The sequence below is a fragment of the Fistularia commersonii genome, chromosome 28 (assembly GCF_037954325.1).
Source record: "Fistularia commersonii isolate RoL2024-O1a breed Wild chromosome 28, RoL_Fcom_v1.0, whole genome shotgun sequence".
In the NCBI taxonomy this organism is placed as follows: domain Eukaryota; kingdom Metazoa; phylum Chordata; class Actinopteri; order Syngnathiformes; family Fistulariidae; genus Fistularia; species Fistularia commersonii.
In genome coordinates this window covers 7,723,406-7,741,878 of record NC_141311.1, presented here as the reverse complement: position 1 = coordinate 7,741,878, position 18,473 = coordinate 7,723,406, and positions in this window count along the sequence as shown.

Sequence of the window (18,473 nt, the reverse complement as noted above, 5' to 3'; positions counted from 1 at the left end):
ACTAGAATAAAAAACATAAAGTGCACGCGTTGCACATGCACTGTGCTGACAGTCTTAGGTAACCGTGGCCGTACACCGGCGGTCGCGCTCGCACGCGGAAGAACCCCCCCCAACACCTGAATGACTTCACGCACCGGGGCGAGCGGTCCAATGAGCCGGAAGTCGTGAGAGTGGCATAACTGAACTATACTGCTGGAAGTCCCCCCAGTGTGTGTGTATATATATATTTATACGTGTGTGTGTGTGTGTGTGTGTGTGTGTGTGTGTGTGTGTGTGTGTGTGTGTGTGTGTGTGTGTGTACACATTCGTCCATAGGTGACCTGTGTATGTGTGTTTGGGGAGGGTGCAGGTAAAGCTCGGACTTCCGGTCTCTGACGTCATGTGGATGGTTAGCCGGTGGTGTGGGCTTTACCAGATGTCAGATGGGAAGATGGGTGATGTTCAGAGGGAGAGCGTTCTCCACCCATCCGGTTCTCCGACCCTGCACGGACCCTGCATGGATCCTGCACGGGGGCCCCAGTTTCGGCATGTGAAGGGTCCGGCGAGGGGTGTGGTGGTGGAGTGGGGCGAGGGGGGGGGGGGGCCGTGGCTCGCCCCTGTTTAAGGAGGTTAAGTAGGAGCGCACAAGGGGGACACAACTGGATGTGAGGGGGAAGTAGGGGGTGTGGGTGTATGGGGAGAAGGGGGGTCCGTTGCTGGTTTGCACAGATGGCATGTGTGCGTGCATGTTTGTGCGCGCGTGTGTTATGATAGGGTTGGATGATGCCCTGGTCACATGGGCAGCAGTAATTGGCCTCCATATTGACCAGTTTGCAGCGCTGGGGGGCGGGCAGTCTCCCAGCTGGACCTGTCAGATGGCATCGCATCCACCTCACTGATCACCCCTCCCGCCCCCCCGCCCTGGACGACCTCCGCACCTCTCCCTTTCATCTCCCTCCTTCTCCTTCATCCCTTCATCTCGACCCGACGGTCCTCCGTCACCTTTAATCTCACGTCACCCCCAAAACCGCCGCCGCCGCCTCCTTCCCACCTTCGCCATCAGCATGTTCCTGCTCCCTCATCTCCAAACTAACCCACACCCTTCCTGTTAATCCGAACACTATTGATAATTGGGAATATAATCCCCGGTAATCTGCCCGAGGATTTTGTCTGAATTATCATCCTGTGATAAATGGACAGCTCTTGGGTGTGTTGAATGCTTTTCTCTCTGTGGGCCACAAAAATTGGAAACTTTAGAGAATCCAAAAAGGAGAAACAAGGCTGATCATTAAGATTTTAATAGTAGATCTCTAGTTATAATTTCCCATTATATGTATGTTATATTTTGCATGCATCAGAACCCTAATGGAGTTGGGGATTAAATGTGGTGTTTGCCGTCTAATCTGAGAATACATCATGCACTGCATGGCTGTCATATTTTCCCTTTGCAAAGGGGTTGTGCTTCTTTAAGATAAAGGTCTATGGACAGACAGTTAAATCTTTGAAGGTTTAAGTTCATGTACATTCTTTTATTGAATGGGCTTCATTTGAGTTTTCATGCCATCTGTCTCCATTTTGACATCTTACCGACCGGTCATATGAACAGCTTTGCGACAATTATCCACGGATCAATCGATCAATGGATCGCAGCCCAAGTCAAGGATCTAATCAAGCAAGAATCACTAACCTTTTAAAATTCTGAAGTCGTTCTGAATGACAACTTTGTTGCTCCAAACTGCAAAAATTCAAAATCATACTACAAATGTTTGTTTTAATCTGTTAATATAAGTCCTTGAATTAAACTGTGATTGAATCTTATTAAGATATAAGGACTCAAGGATTATTGAGACACTCTTCTCTCTCCTTTTTTTAAAACACCTTTCATTTTTAGCTGGCAGGTAATCTTTCTGTTCTTCATCCGACAGTGGACAGACCATATACACAACAGCATGTGTGTGTGCGTGTGTGTGTGAGTATGCGTGTGGCATTCAGTGTATTAACGCTGAGAATAGACCAATAGGAGCCATTATGCATCTGGCCCCATCAGATTGACTTGAAAATAAAAAAAAAAGAAACAATTTGCATATTTAAATTTTAATGAACAGGATGGAGATAATGGAGTTATGGAGTTTTTTTTTCATCTTCTTTTTCTTTTTGTGCTATATAACTATTTTGGTTATTTGTTTCTTTATCCACAATTTGTTGTGTTGGATTATATTTGAGGGCCTCGCTGCATCGGCGGCAGCCATAATACGGGTATGAAAAATATATTCCGATTAAATAGATGCAGGCTGGGTGGCAGAAATAAATACACATACTTTGTGTAGAAAGTCAACGAATCCTGTATATTTGGTTGGATTTGGGAGAAGAATGATAACACCTGTGTTTGTTGGCAGCTGAGCAGTCGAACTCAAAGGATGACACTCTAAATTGTAAAAATGGTCTCCTGATGAATTAAGGATGAATCTGACTAAGTAAATCCTGCAGAGCGTCAACATCCCAAATTCATCAAGGCTTTATTCCTATATTTTTTTTATTCTTTTATTTACAAAAGGCCTTACCATGAAACTCAGCCAACAGGTAGGTCAGCTAATCCGGATAGTCGCGGATTAATCGCCACTCAGAGACGAGAGGGGATGCTTTGCAGTTTCAGCGGCCCGCAGACCTTTGAATCTGACCGACTTATAGACGCTATCACCCACCCACCCACACACATACACTCACTCACGCACTCGGACTAGTAATGGTGTGTGTTTTACTGTGAGGTGCCCGACTGTGAGGAGTTAGCACCACAGAAAGGATCTCATCCCAGACTTGGCAGGGGAGGGTCTCTGGGCACACGGAGAACAATCGACTCCCCTTCTGTTCTGTCAGCCAGCAAACACACTGAGCTGGCACGCGCTCAACGCGGGGAAGAGCGGGACGCTGACAAGAGATGGACGGGAACACACACACACACACACGTGCCCATCCCTCCCTCACAATACTAAAATGGATCCTGATGATGCCAGTGGGGATGGTGGAGTGACTGGAAGGCCCCTGTGGTGTGTGTGTGTGTGTGTGTGTGTGTGTGTGTGTGGGAACGACGTGACGTGACGGGCGTGGAGTGGACAGAGGACCCCATGTAAACCCGTCTGTGAAGTGACCACGGTGCTGGCCTGCTGTCAGACCAGGAGACAGACAGACAGAAGGGTGTAGGGGTACGGGTGTGGGTGGGGCGAGGTGGAGGATGGGGTGGGTACAGCACCATGTCTGCCACGTGCACCATCATTTCCAAATGCGGTGGTGGTGGTGGCGGGGTAACCTGCGTGCAAATGTATGTGCAAATGCATGTGCACATGCGTGCGTGAGCAGGAGCGAGGAGGAGGAGGAGGGTGGTGGTGGAGGAGGAGGAGGAGGAGTGTGCACGTTTGCATTCTGTGACATCTGCTCATTACAAGCAGAGTGTGTTTATTTTTATAAAGCCACAAGCAGAGAAGCTCGACTGGCACCACTGGTTCATGTGAGCAGGGAGCAGATGAAATATTAAGCAGGAGAGGATGAGGAGAGCCGTCAGGACGGAGGGAGAGGAAGAGGAGAAATGATAAGATAATATGTGACAAAAAAAAACATGTGGACGCGCAAGGTTTTTCACGCACATGGAGCCTCCTTTCCAATGTAATTAAAGATGGAGGCACAAGAAGTGGCGGAGTAGCCTCGGTCACTTTATGTCGCCCAGGAGAGACGGGGGGGGGGGGTGAAAACACATCAGGAGGCGCCGGTTCGTGGGAGCGGGTCAAATACAAACACGCACACAAACATACTCTGTCGCTTCTCCTCATAAAAATCAACCCCCAAAATTAAAGGTGGCAAAAACAACACAATGTGTTTAATCCAGACCAAAAAACCCAGTTTGTAAAACGGATGCTGACAGTACACTTCAAAATGTAAATGTACACACATCACATCACACTGAGGAATGTCTTCTTAATTCCACTGTATATCCACTGTATATCTGGTACAAGTGGGGAAATTGATAATAAAACTGATAGTCACATCGGGTGTATTTTCGATGTATTTTTCCTTTCGTTGCTTTTGAATCAGATTTAAATTAGCAGCATGCTGACCTTTTATTAAAAAAAAAGCCTGTTAATAATAAAATAAAAACAACGTGGGAGTAAACAAAATCATAGCCACACTGCTGTGTCTAATCCATTAGTTGCGCGATAATTAAAATAAAATCAACTCTGATAAACACTCGAAATCCTTCACTCTTTTTTTATCTTTGATTCGTGGTTCTTGTTCTTTTTTTAACATTAACATTTATAACTTCCTGTTTTGTGGGAAGCACCCTTCTTGGAGGTCAGATGAGGTCACTCTTGAGCCCAACAGCGAGCTGTGGAATTAATCCAATGACTGCAACCCGCCAGACTTTTGCATCAACAACCCCCCTCCGACCTACACCCACCCCCTTCATCCCCTGACCGGCTCTAAAGTGCCCCCAGACTCACCACTGCCCCCCCAACTCCCCCTCCTCCCCTGGGACGGCCTGCTCTGGAATGCCGCTCAAGAGGAAGAATCTCGCTGCAGGCGCTCAATATGTCACATGTGAGTCAGGGTGGGGGGGGAGCGGTTCGGGGGGGTTGGGGTCGCAGGGGAGGTAGGGGCAGGTACGTTCACCGACGGGTCGGTCTGCGTGCACCCGTGGCAGATTTCCGGATTAGAGGTTTTAAAGGGTTCAGATTAACGGGCTCTGGACGGACGGGAATTAGCGGCTCGTCCACAACAGTGCATGAGCCGTCCGCTCATTTATTATCGCCGCGGCTGCGCAGTCGCAACGGCTCCCCCAGCCGACCACCATCACCCTCCCCCCCAGTGTTTCTGACAGTGTTAACACGTCGGCACGCTTTGTTATTCAAACACCGTTATTATTAGGGGCCTAATTGAACGATCACTCTCCATCAGGCGGCCGGCACTTCACTCGACCTTCAGCTGAAAATGATTTCAGTTTCTTCCATTTTTTAATGTTTTACACCTGATAAGACAAAGAGCTGGGACGATGACCTTTCTCAGCAGGGGTGGTCAAATATGTTGTTCCCGCCACAGGTGGAAGACCCCCTGGGAGGCCCTTGATACTGTTTTAAATGCTCTACTTTACTCCATCTCAAATTTAAACTTCTTTATTTCAAAATGCAAAGATTGCATTATTTGACATGATCTCGCGGGAATTAAATATTGCTGCCAATAGGGTTTTTTTTTTTACCTAATAATATTGAAATATCAAGAAAATCATCTACCAATCATTTATTTACATAATTCCATTATTGAGAGCCTGAAAGAGTACAGTATGTGCCTCACTTTTGGAAATAATAGGGAACATTAATTTAATTCTATACATTAAAATCCCAAATTAATTATTTCTCAGTAAAAGGTGTTTGGTTAAAAAGGTTTTAAGAATAAAGTAGATAAATGTAGGTTTCACCATGAGAGCTGAGCCTTAGCTAATTATACATTTATCTGTAAGTGTTGTTATTGTGTCAAACAACCATGAACGATATTGATTGAATCATCTGCTATTCCAGAACTGATCAGATATATTTGCATAAACTAGACTACAGATTATTGTGTTTTTTTTTTTTTCAAACCCCAGGTCTTTATATTAGATAATTATAACATAAACAAACCCCAATACAACTCCCCTAAAATAAAGGCTCAGAAATTAAACCAAAAATAGAAAATAATAACTAAAATATAACAGGAAAGCCTTGTTCAGAGCAGGGGGTGGAGCCTCATGTAGTTTTTTTTGTCCAACAGTGTAGATTATCTGTACGGCAGTGTGTGAAATACAAGCTGCAAATCATTAAACACAGCTTTATATTCACATTAAATGTGATAAATAAACGGCGAGCCTTATCCAGAGCCTTGTTAAAGACGATGAAAGATGAGAGTCATTAAGGCTCAGCTGTAACTCCACCGCAAACTTTCCCCGGCTCTCTCTTTGCGCCAGGAGAGACGCGAAGACACGGGCTGACACGCCACTTCTCCGCCAAATCCTTCCTCCTCATCCTAGCCAGATTAAGGGATTACCAGGCGAGGCGAACACTAAAGCCGGCTAATTCTCACCCAAGCACAGAGAGCTAAGGCTACCCAGAGCCCCGCCGAGCCCTTCCCTCCGCAGAGCAGCTGTGCGATGGAAGAGAGGAAGGCAGAGGAAATCGGAGCATCGCTCACCCGCCTCGCTCTCCACGGCTACGTTGACATTTCGTCAATTAGCCCAAACGGCTGATGGTTTACAGGCCAGACTTTTCTGTTCTTTAACACCCAACTTGTACCCCTCCTTCCTCCAGGATCAAAAGTACAGCTTGTTTTATTTCAAGTTTCGATCTTCAGCCTCTTCCAGACACACATACACACACACACACACACACACACACACACACACAGAATGTGTGTCACCAGAGTGACCTCAGTGCCAAGATAGTCTCCAGCTGGTTTTTACTGCAATGCCCCGTTTGGATATGTGCAAATGTCGTAATACAACAAACCAGAAGTCAGTTTGGTAGCACTGCTGAGGACATGACAGTGTGCTCCCTGTGTATAGACACACGCACGCACGCACGCACGCACGCACGCACGCACGCACGCACGCACGCACGCACGCACGCACGCACGCACGCACGCACGCACGCGTAGAAATGCACATAATTGGACAATATGTCTGATCTCCTGCAAATCCATTGTGTCATATCTATGCAAAACCACAGGCAACAAGTAATCAGTGCTGCTTTGAACACGCATACACACAAACACACACATACACACAAACACACACGCACGAACACACGCACGCACACACACACACACACACACACACACAGACACACACACAATTAACTTGTGTCAAAGCAGTCTTTCCAGAAAAGTCATATAGTAACCTGTAAGTTGCACTCCACCAACGCACCCCTGAACTCATCCTAAAAACCGGCAGACCTGAAAATCAGCATCAAGGATTTTCATCTCACTCAATTATAAATTTCTGTATATTTACTTTTTAAAAATCAATCCTCCCCCACCTCAACATCTTCCTCAAGATATCAGGACAGCTAATTATAGTTAGCCAGCATCCACCTAGCTATTCATCCATCCATCAGGTGATGGACATTCACTCTTTCATTCACACCTACAGTCTTCAAGTTTACTTACTGCTTGTAGAAACCCAGAGTCAAGAGGGGAGAAGATTCAGGTTCTGAGTTCTTCTGTGAGGTGAGGGCACCACTCAGTTGATCCCCTGGCGTCGCAGAAAAAGCAGCGGTAGCAATTTGATGGTTCATACATCCCATCCCATCTCTCACACAAGTAGTATTATTATGTCTGACAATCACTGATTTCATTCGGGACTGTTACATTTAAATAGGGTGGTGGTGGTGAGGGACATTTCCTCTGACTCCCAGCGGAGCGGCAGGTTTGAGAAAAAAGGATAGAACACGTGTTGAACATACAGACAGACACCTTTCAACCAGCTGGTAAATGGAATCAATAAAGCTCAGTATCAATAGATTTGTGAAGTCCCAATTTCTGGGAAGTGAGCTCTGTTTAAACACCCACTAAAAACATACTTTTCAGGATGGTGTTGTGTTCCCTAGCAACTCCAACCCTCCTCTGCTGCTGAAAGAGACATGCGATACCGCCATATCAATCGATCAGTACAAAATTGACAAGGAAATTGAGAGTCCCGGCCAGCTCATCAAACAATGAGACTACAGCTGCTCTGTGGTGTCATTTTTTTTTTTTTTTTTTTGGATTTTATATATTTTGCGGAGATCCGGGCTGACGAGCAGCGACGCCAGCACTTTACAACAATAGTTTCCTGCCTCAAGTTGGACGAAGGCTGGAAATTTGGCGGGACACAGAGGCAGACAATGAGGCACGGGAACGAGATTTCCCAACAGCGTTCCATCACCAACAGACACCCATTCATCTTAAGTTTCGCGGCAGGGACTTTGGAGACTGAAAAAGCCAGCAAACCACATCCATCTCAGTTTCTATAGTAAACGAGGGGTGGGTGGTTGGTAGTGGGGTGAAAGAAAAGAAAGAGGAGAGAGAGAGAAGAGGCCACGGTTTGGGCACGTGCTCTCCAGCGGGCAGAGGACAATGCAGAGCTGGCAGAGTCGCTGCCTCGTGCCAGAGGGAATAGAGTGCCACATGGTGCCCCTTCTGAGCAGGGCCAGCCTGGAGGGGGATGTGGGCCACAATGCATGTACGCGTGTGCGCCTGTGTCTGCCTTTGTGCACGTCCATGTACATACACGCATGTGCGCGACTACCGGCGTGCGCCGCTATCGGCAGGTGCGGCCACGACCAACATCCATCTTCGAAGGTTTCGGTATGATTTATGTAGATTTGTATGTGTTATTGCATTGAAAACTGGTTGTGTGTGCGTGTTTGTGTGTGTGTGTGTGTGTGCGGAGGGGGCTGCTAAGAGGTGGAGCACAGGGTGGGTGTGTGGGGGGGCAGCAGGGAGTCCCAGTTCCCTTTTGCATCTTAAATTCCTCAACATCTGTTCAACCCTTCTCCGTGGTAGCAGCAGCGGGTTGTGATGTCTGTGTGCATGCGCGCGCATGTGTGTGTATGTGTGTTGCGTGCTTGTGTCTGTCTGCATATGTGCATGCTCTGCTGAAGGTGCTGGTTGTTACCCGTGCCTTAATTAGAAGGAGACAGAGACTCATTTTCAACAATACATGCAGGTAATGTGAAACAGCGGCAAGGAATACGAAAAACAAAAACAAAATCCACTCGCTGACAAAAGGTGCGGAGTCTCCTCGGCGACCGGGGCCGCGACCCGCATTACACCTCAGGTCGTCCGGGCGAATGCGCTGAAGACATGAAACGGAGAGACGAAACGGGGCGAGAGATTAATCCATGTGGGTCAACATGCACGGCCCTGGCTGGCGCTGTAGGGGGACGCTGAGTGCATGCCGCCGTCACCGCGCAAGATCTGACAGTCAGCAAGAGATGTGGGTTTTGCATTAGCATGCAAAGTGCACATGTGAATGCAGAATGACAAAGATCTCGGAAATGAAATATTTAGGTCCTGCGCGGCGTCTCTGGAGTGTCACGCGCACACACTCACACACACAAACAAACACACACGCAAACAGCTAAAGGGCCGATCCGCTCTGCCGGAGAGTGCAGGTTCTCAAATACTCCATAAATGAAGTTTTGATACTTCTGCCGCGATGTCTCTCAACCTCCCTGCGTTTCAGTCCGACTCTTCGGTCTTCTATCAAAATTCTCCCTCCAATCCACCTCACGCCCAACTCTTCCCTCTGACCTCTAACCTTTTCTAAACTTCATACCTTCATAGGTGTTCCTTTTCCACTCATTGGGTGACTTGTGTTGTTTGCAGTGTCCATTTGCAACCCCCTCTTTGTTATTCATGTACCTTTATATTTGTCCGCCTGGTATTGCTGTCCTCACTTGATAACCGATAACTCTTTTCCGCTTTTCTGCGTTGCCGTAACTTTTCGCCGACGGCAAAATATTTGGATGCTGTGATTGGCAGGTAATTATTGTGGTTAAGAATAAGGGTCTTTTGTTTCTTTCAGGTTGCAAACACATCGGCGACCTCTTTGACAGACGCCGTCCGTTCAGCAGCCCTTGCTAACCCTGTGCCAGTCTTACGCCGCCCTGACGCCCGGCCCGCCAAACTTATGTCACATCAGAGGAGACCTAGCGTCAACTCTTCGCGGTGCGTGTGCCAACCCCGTGCCCTCCACATGCCAGCCTCACGCGACAGCGGCGGCAATCCGCAGACAGCAATATGCCAAACGGCGGACCTCTGTTTGGCCCGCTGCGCAGGCCCCCGGGCGGGGAGCGCCGCAGCGGCCCGCCGTGCAAGAGGAGGAGGTCAAGAGTTGCTTGTGAATTGGAGTTCAAAGACAAATCTATCGCCTGTTGTTCTTCTTCAGCGGTTGCAATTAGCAGCGAAATCCTTCTCCCGAGCCCGGCTTAAGCTCTAATCTGGAAATGTGTGGGTTCCCTCCGGTCTGCCTGCCTTCCAGCCCGTCTCCCACCCCCTCACCTCTCTTTCTCTCCCTCTCTCTCTTTCCCCTGATGCCTGCTGGCACTTTGGGAGCAGTGCCCCTCCAATCCCTGAACAGCCCCCTCCACCACCCAACTCTACTCCCCTTCCCCTCTCCACCACCACCCCATCCTCCAGCCCCCCCCCCACACACCCTCCCACCTCCTCCTCCTCTTCTGGATGCCAGCCGACGGCCCTCATAGTGTGGCACGCCATCTGCTGCCGCCCGCCCCGGCAACCCATCCACCCCTCCCCTCCTCACGAGCTCACCCCCCCCCAACACACACACACACACACACACACACACCACCCCTGCAGACAGCAGCTACCCACAATCCCCCTCTGCCTCAGCCGCGCGGCACATGGAACAGGAGGCTTTCGCACAGATCACTTCACCCCCCGATGCCCCCGCCAGAAAGAAGGCTGGGGAAAGTGTGTGTTTGTGTGTGTGTGTGTTTGTAGTGAAAACGGAGCGTGGGGGGGGGGGGGGGGGGCATCTTATCGACAAGTCTTTATTTCTGTGTGGCGGTGAACACACACTCAAACACACACACACCTACTTTAAAATCCTACTTATATCATCATATTGGCACATTTGAGGGGACAGTGATTGACACTCCACCGTGACCTTGACCATCGCAAATGACGTTAACACAACCCTTATTCTTATCTTAACTTTAAGGACTCGCTTCGACCCCCTAACACAGCCATTTACACACATTACACCTTGTGGATTTGGTCCCTGCAAACCCCAGGTTTTACCATTGAACTGTTGAATTGTGTAACGTGAGGCCACACACACACACACACACACACACACACAAAGACACATACGGCAGTATTTTATACGTTGTAATTTACTTAACCAATAAATGTCTGATGCCTGACTCTTATTATTGTCTGTCCAATTAAATCCATAACGTGACGGAGAGCTTTACAATTTCCATGCCCGTCGAGGCATCCCGGGTTTTAAGATGCTCATATCCTTTTTTTTTTTTTTTTTTTCTTCCACCGACGTGGCATTTTGCATTTTGCATTCGCAAATAATAAAATGATGATTTTATTATACATATATCTATATATGCACATGCATATATATTAAATAAGACAAGCTTCACAGTAATAGTAAAAGTATGTTTTAATGCAAATGTTGTTCACAAAACCAACTCCTGGCGTCTGAAGCATCCCCCCTCTTGGCTGTTTCACCCTCTCTCTGGTTACATTAATTCTCTATATCTGGGATGAGCGGCTTCCGACCCGGGTTTGATTTCTTTGTCATAATCAAACTTGCGAGAACTCGACGGCTGGACGTCACACGTGTCGTCGAGTGTGGTATGGGGTCAGGGGGAGGGGAAGGAAGCGGCTGAGTCTGCGAGCACCTTTGAATGATCCAAATATTTGAAACCGTTCCCTCTTTCGATATCTAAAAATGGTGACTTTCCATTTTATTTTTACTCTGTGCATATTTTGGAAATGTTTATTTTTACATTTTTCCTGAATAGAAGCAGTCCAACACCAACGCGTCATCCTGTGCACATTTGCCTGAACATGATTTTGAGATGGTGGAACTTCTATGTGGATGGATGCGCACCTCCGTTTCATTTTATACTCATTTTATTTTATTTTTGTTTGGGGGGTGGCAGTCTCTGATCACCGTTTAGCTTTGTAACAGCAAAAAGAAATAAGATAAAAGACATCAAAATGTAGCAGCAGCACAGGAGAGGGAGGGAGCCGTGCTCCATCCATCTTGTGTGGGTATGGAGCCTCATGGCTGGCACTCTATCCATCAATGAGCGCAACATTAACTCTCTGGATCAGAACCAACATCCCCAGATCTCTTTCCATCTCTCTTCCCCTCCCCTCATTCTGCTAAACACACACACACCAACAAACACATGCACTATTAGTATGCCACCGCCATCTACGGAAGAAAAAAAAAAACAACCTCCACCTCTGCCTCCCTCGCTCTAGATCTCTTTTATTTCCTGTAATCATCCCAAATTCTCCTACTCTGTTTGAAAAACCCAGGAAATATTTTTATGCTCCGCGCGGTCTCCCCTGCCTCTCCGTCTCTTCCACGCCCTCACACAATCACTGCGACAGCCAACCTCCTCTGATGTCTCGATTCACCTCCTCTTTTCTCCTCTCCAGATCTCCTCTCCACCGAGCCGCCTGATCTGCTCCTCTCTTTGTCTCTCTCCCAGTTGGTGTTAATAATTTAACTACTGAGCTGCTGCAGAGCTGGCTCCCATCCAGGCCTCAGATTGGCACTGTCTGTCTATTTATGACACTGTGTGGCAGTGCACATGTGTGGGATGTGCAAGAGCGAGATGAGGACTGAGCCTGTGTGTGTGTGTGTGTGTGTGTGTGTGTGTGTGCGCGTGGGCGAGTGTGTGCATGTGTTTCCCCATTAGACTGCAGCCAATAGCAAATTAGCATCCAAAGCCACAAGACTGTCATCTAAATTGAAGTTAGAAAAAGACACATGCGTTGCAAAGCCTTATTCCTCATCCAGATGGGTCACTGCAGGACCGAGTGATTTTACTCACTGTGCACACAAGTGTGTGTTTTTGTGTGTGTGTTTGTATTTTGTGGTGACAGGGTGGAGGGGGCTTGTGTGTGTGTGTTTGTGAGGGGGGGGGGTCACAACGCACTAATCACAATATAGTTTGGTGGTGTTGATAGCGAAATAACGGGCTGGACTTATCAGGCGAGTGAAGAGAAAATGGCTCGTGACCTTGAGATAAAAGAGGAACTGATTGTTCCAGAGAAATGCAAGTCTCTTCGCTTAACTTGATTTAGTTGGTGGGTTTTAAAGATATTTGATAAAAATTATATATTTGGTGTGGGGGGGGGGGGGAGCTGGAGGGAAAAATTAATCCACAGATTTTTAGAGAGAGATTGAGCGGAGAGGACATCATAATGACCTAAAAGTAGTAATAATAGTTTTGCAAAAAGTTTTGACATTTTTATATTTGAAAAAAAAAAACTACCTTACCTGAAACAAAAAGGTTCAAGTGGCCTGAAAAAAGAAAAAAGAAACGTGACATTTCGGAAGCGAGTGTGTGACACAGTGTGAGTCGCGGTGCCACCTCCCACACCTCTCACCCTCCCACTGTCCTGCCCACCAGAGATCTCTGCTGGGCAGAATCAGTCCAAGCAGCTCACGACATTCATTTATTCAATTCATTTATTCACCCTCGGTATCATCCGTCATCCCGAGAATCAGCCGTCACCCTCTTTTAGCGTCAGCCTCACCATCCAATAATGAACACACTCTGTACCAACGTTTTTGGACAACATCCAGAAATGAGAAACCACCTTTTTTTTGAGTCTGACTTATTTATGACCTCCTTATATTTCATTATTTTATCCTTTTTTTAATAACCTGTTTTGTTTGTCTCCCTCCTCCTCCTCTGCGTCGATCCGGCGTCGTGGCCTTCGCCAGGGACACGCCGTAAACGGCCATATGCAGGGCCGCCCACCGCTCCACCTTATCTGAATCCGATGCCTCATAGGGGCCTTTCACACTTGCCGCGAGAAAAAAAAAAAAAAAAGAGAAACGTAAACACACCCAGAACGTCTGCACGCACGCATAACCTGCACCGTCATTAATTTCAGAGATGGAGGGGAGGTCAGTGCACCAGACGGTGTTTGTGTGTTAGCATGTGTGCAGGCCCGCGCCGCTCTGGATGTGCGCTCCCATGTATGTGAGTCTGCATGTCAATGGGGAAGGAATACACGCATGTAGACACACATAAGCACACAAACACAAGCGTGCGCGCACATGCTCTGGCGTTGACAGGTGGCTGTGGTAAAGAGGTGGTCCCTGAGCTGGGGTCTGCCTGTCTCTGGCTGAGGGAGAGAGGAATAAAAAGCTCCCAGCAGCTGTCGCCCTAATTCCTCTAACACGGTGCTTGTGCTCTGATTAGAAAACAGATCTGGCCTCTAATTTACTCCTGACACCAACTAATGCTCTATATCTCAATCGCTCCGTCCCCGCTCGCCACTGGACTGCCTGGCTGTGGTCACACACACACACACACCCACATACACCATGTGACTCGAAAGGTTTCGGAAAGGGTGAAGGTATAAGAAGTGAGTAGGGGAGCCTCGACTGGGGAGCCTCCTCTGTCACCACCTCGGAGCATCGCCGCTGTTACTCGGACAAGAGGCCGGGCTCTCCTACTGAGGTCTGGAGGGTCGAGTGAGTCGCCTCAGGAGAGACCGAGGTGCCAGAGTCCTCGGTTTGAACCCACGCGCCTCTGAATGCATCCCGAACCGGTTGTTGTTTGTTCTTCAGACGACCTTTAGAAAGGGCTAATGAGCAAACATATTCTCGCAGAGCAGCGTTTGCTCGAACGTTTGGCTCGTAACCTCTTAAAAAGGCTGCTTTGCTTAATACCCTTATTTACTGGATGCAGGTAGCAGCTGGCGCCGGCCTCGGAGTGAACACCCGGGCGTCGGAGTACTCTGACATCGACAGTCATTCAATTACAGTTGGAGAGGAGAGCCAGGCGGAGGCTAAGGCGGAGTTGATACTGCTCTGACTTCCCGCTCCAATACTGGAATTAAAAACTACAAATATGTCCAACATCTGAGGATGTGATTTTGAATGCATATTTTGTTTTTCTTCTCTATTCCTATCAGTGTTAAGGAATTACTGCAGCGGTCACATTTTAAATTTGGATTGCTGTGGTTCGATACTCGCTCAGTTTGAGTGCTCCAAGCTCTGGGAAAAAAAAACATAAACTTAAATTTCACCCTACTCACCTTTTCTTTTGTATCCGTCACAGGGAACACTGACACAGACAGAGAGCACAGAAAAGTAAGGCAAGCAGGAAGAACCAGAAAATGAAAAACAGGAAAAAACAAACAAATAAAAACATTACAGACTTGCAAAAAGAATTTGACCTTTAAAAATGTATATATATAAAAATGATGGTCATTGTGTTATGAGTGTGTGTGTGTGAGTAGAGATGTCACCTATTGTTCTTTTGTCAAATGCAAGCAGTTTAACCAATGTATTGAAATATTATTATTATTATTATTATTATTATCAGGGATAATAATAATAATAATACTAATAAGGAAAAAATTGATGAATAAACATTTTCCCTAATTGACAATAAAATCCTACCCATCAGTCTTTGGCAGTGAGCTCAGATGGATTCATAGAACACAGTTGGGGGCAAAACCAATGGCCTCACTGGCGATATGAGGCGATACAAAGAAAGATGAAGGCTCTGGTGAAGAAAGGATCAGTCACATGACAAAACAATTTCAATAATAGTGCAATAATGACATTAAAGATGTGGCTGATGCCAGACCTGTTTGTATGGCAGTCGAAGAGACAAGGGGTTTAAAGATCGCCAGGGGAGAAGAGGGGAAAACACCTGAAAATGAAGAATCACCTGGTCCAGACCTCATCTGTGTCACAGTCAGGAAAGGTCTCGACCCTTCCCTGGAAATAGTGTGTCTGTGTGTGTGTGAGGGGTGGGGTTATCTTAAGCTAATATGACCAGCATAGTCACAAGTGAATGAGTGTACGAACGCAAAGCAATGCTTCGGAGCAGGCAGTTTTCCTGCCAGAGAAGGAGGAGGAGTGGAGGAGGAGGAGGAGGAAGAGGCTGGCTGGCCGGGTGTCTGGATGCCGTGACGGGGCCGGCCCAGCAGGGGGCAGAGGTGTGATGCAGGGAGTGGGAGGTGACAGCTCGGTGTCATGCTGCACACCGGGTGTCACCTCACCAGGCTGGCAAGACGAAGGGAGACAGACAGAGAGATGGAGGACGGGGTGGGTGGGTGGAAGGTGGAGGGGGGCGGGGGGTCAGAGGAAGAGGTGAAGGGGTCCATCTCAACCTCCCCCTGCTTGAATTCTTTGTTTCAGGTGCTCGAGGCCCACAGACGTGGGTTTGCCAGCAGATATTTAGCTCCTCCAGGCAGTTTCGGGGCCCCGGGCATGCGTCGTCCAGGGGAAGGAGGACGAGTATCTGATGAGGCGTCACATATCACAGGGATACTGCAGTTATACTTCAAACCAACCTGCATAGGGATATTTAATACTGTATGTGTTCCTGTGTGGCTGCTACTTGGGCCTGGTTTTCTTTGTGCATGTGTGCAGGCGTGTGTGTGTGAGTGTATGTATGTGTGTGGCGTGTGTGTGTTTTTTTTTATTTCCTCTTTCTTCTCTCTCTGTCCCCTGTATCTGTCTCCAGGGACTCACTTGGCATCTCTCCCTACTTTTAATTCTCGCTCCTCAAACTGCTGAACACAAGCTGGCAGCATGTGCGCACACACACACACACACACACACAAGCTCTCGCTTTCACAAATGCACTGGTGCCCCCATACCAGGCCCCTCAAAAGAGACAATGAGAGACACCCATGATTTTGCTTTTTTTTTGTCCCACCTCCGGCTTCTGGGCGGCGCACACACACACACACACACACACACACACACACACACACACACACACATCCAGAGTCTTCCACATCAGTGTCATCGAAGATATTGGAGAGGAATATATTCAAAACATACAAGGGATGACGGTGACACACAACAAGTTCAAATTCAAAGAGATCAAAACAAATATACTTACAGCGAGAGAAAGCTGATGCTCGCAGCCTCCCAGGATATACAGATGCCAGTTGAACGCACGCACATGAACACACACACATACACACTTCATGGCTGCTGAAAGACAGCATTTCTGCTAGTCAGAACACAAATCCGGTGGGAAAGAGAAAACATACATACACGTGCGCGCGCGCGCGCGCACACACACACGCACACACACACACACACACACACACACACACACACACACACACAAGATGAGCCCAAGAAAACATAAACAGCAATCCAGGAAGTTGAAGAACACGAACACTCCTCGTGTGTTTGTTTACTTCAGGCCCTTCCAGCTTTCCCTTTACTTTGCGACTGCCATTAATAAAATACCTGTCAGCGGTGCACGCGCGACCAGCCGCGCGCACGTGTGCGCGCACGAGATCCCCCAGCATAAAGCACACACACACACACACACACACTGACAGGCAGACAAGCCCGACTTCAAACGCCGAAAAATAAATAAATAACGGACAGTCTGATCGGAGATGAATTAATAACAAGAGGAGCACGCGAGATACAAACAGGAAGGAGCGCGTGGGGCGGGGGGCGGAAGTGGCGGTGGTTGGTAATTGGAGGAGTCTCTCTCTCACTCACACACACACACACACACACACACACACACACACACACACACACACACACACACACACACACACACACACACACACACACACACTTTTGACCCTACGCAGTGACACGCCAGTTTCGGGTCCAGGTAACTACGCACGCGGCCTCCCGCGAAAGAGTAAAGTCAAGGAGCGTGCGACTGTGCGCATGCGCGTCTTCATAGTTTCTCCCACTGTCTTGCCCCCCCCCCCTTTTTTTTTTAATTATTTGGAAAAGGGTGCGAACGCAAATATGCTAATGAAACGGTTATTATTGCGTGGCTCGTCAAGCCGCGCGCGGCAGACATTAATAGGCTGATGAATATGCATGCGAATTTGTTAATTAACTTAATTATTCTGCCGAAAATGCATTCGTCTTCCAAGGACATCTTCCCCAGGATTCCAACCTGCTCCTCTCATTAGTCATGCGATATTTTACGCCGGGCGCCGGGACACGAGGTAAGTGTGTGTGTGTGTGTGTGTGTGTGTGTGTGTGTGTGTGTGTGTGTGTGTGTGTGTGTGTGTGTGTGTGTGTGTGTGAGGGAGGGGGGGGGCGGGGTCGAGACGTCCACAATACAAAAGGTCATGGCGGCTGAGAGACGTCATCGACTTCCGGGCGCCTGTTCGTCAAAACCCGAAGTCAGAGACAAAGCTCCCGGTAAAGCGTGGGCACACATTAGACGTTCACTCCATCTTTTTCCTCCCCTGTAACGCCCCCCCACCACACACACACACTCTCCCTCACACACACCCCTCCGCTGCTTTTTCCTCTAATTGCTTATTAAAACCCTCTTAAATGAACTTTTTGTGCCAACTTTCCAACACATTAATTAATTGTTGTAGCCAATTAAGTGTCGCTGCGCAAATGAGCTTCAGCACAAATGGTCCTGCAGGGCCTGTCCACCCCCCCCACACACACACACCCCACACACACACCACCACGCACACTCCACACACACTCCACACACACCACCCGCACCGCCTGCTTACCCAGCAGCCCCTCTGCCCTTAAAGTGGCAGCGCCGCGGCTCCAGGGCCGCGTCTTCACGCTGCAAATTGCCGGCAAGAGGTCAGCGATGGAGAAATTATTCTTTTAAAAGTAAAACAGCAATGGACTACAAACATGGATGCAGGCATTGAAGGATATTCATTCAGATGTTTTTCTTTTTCACTATCTCAATGTAATAACCCATTCAGACACA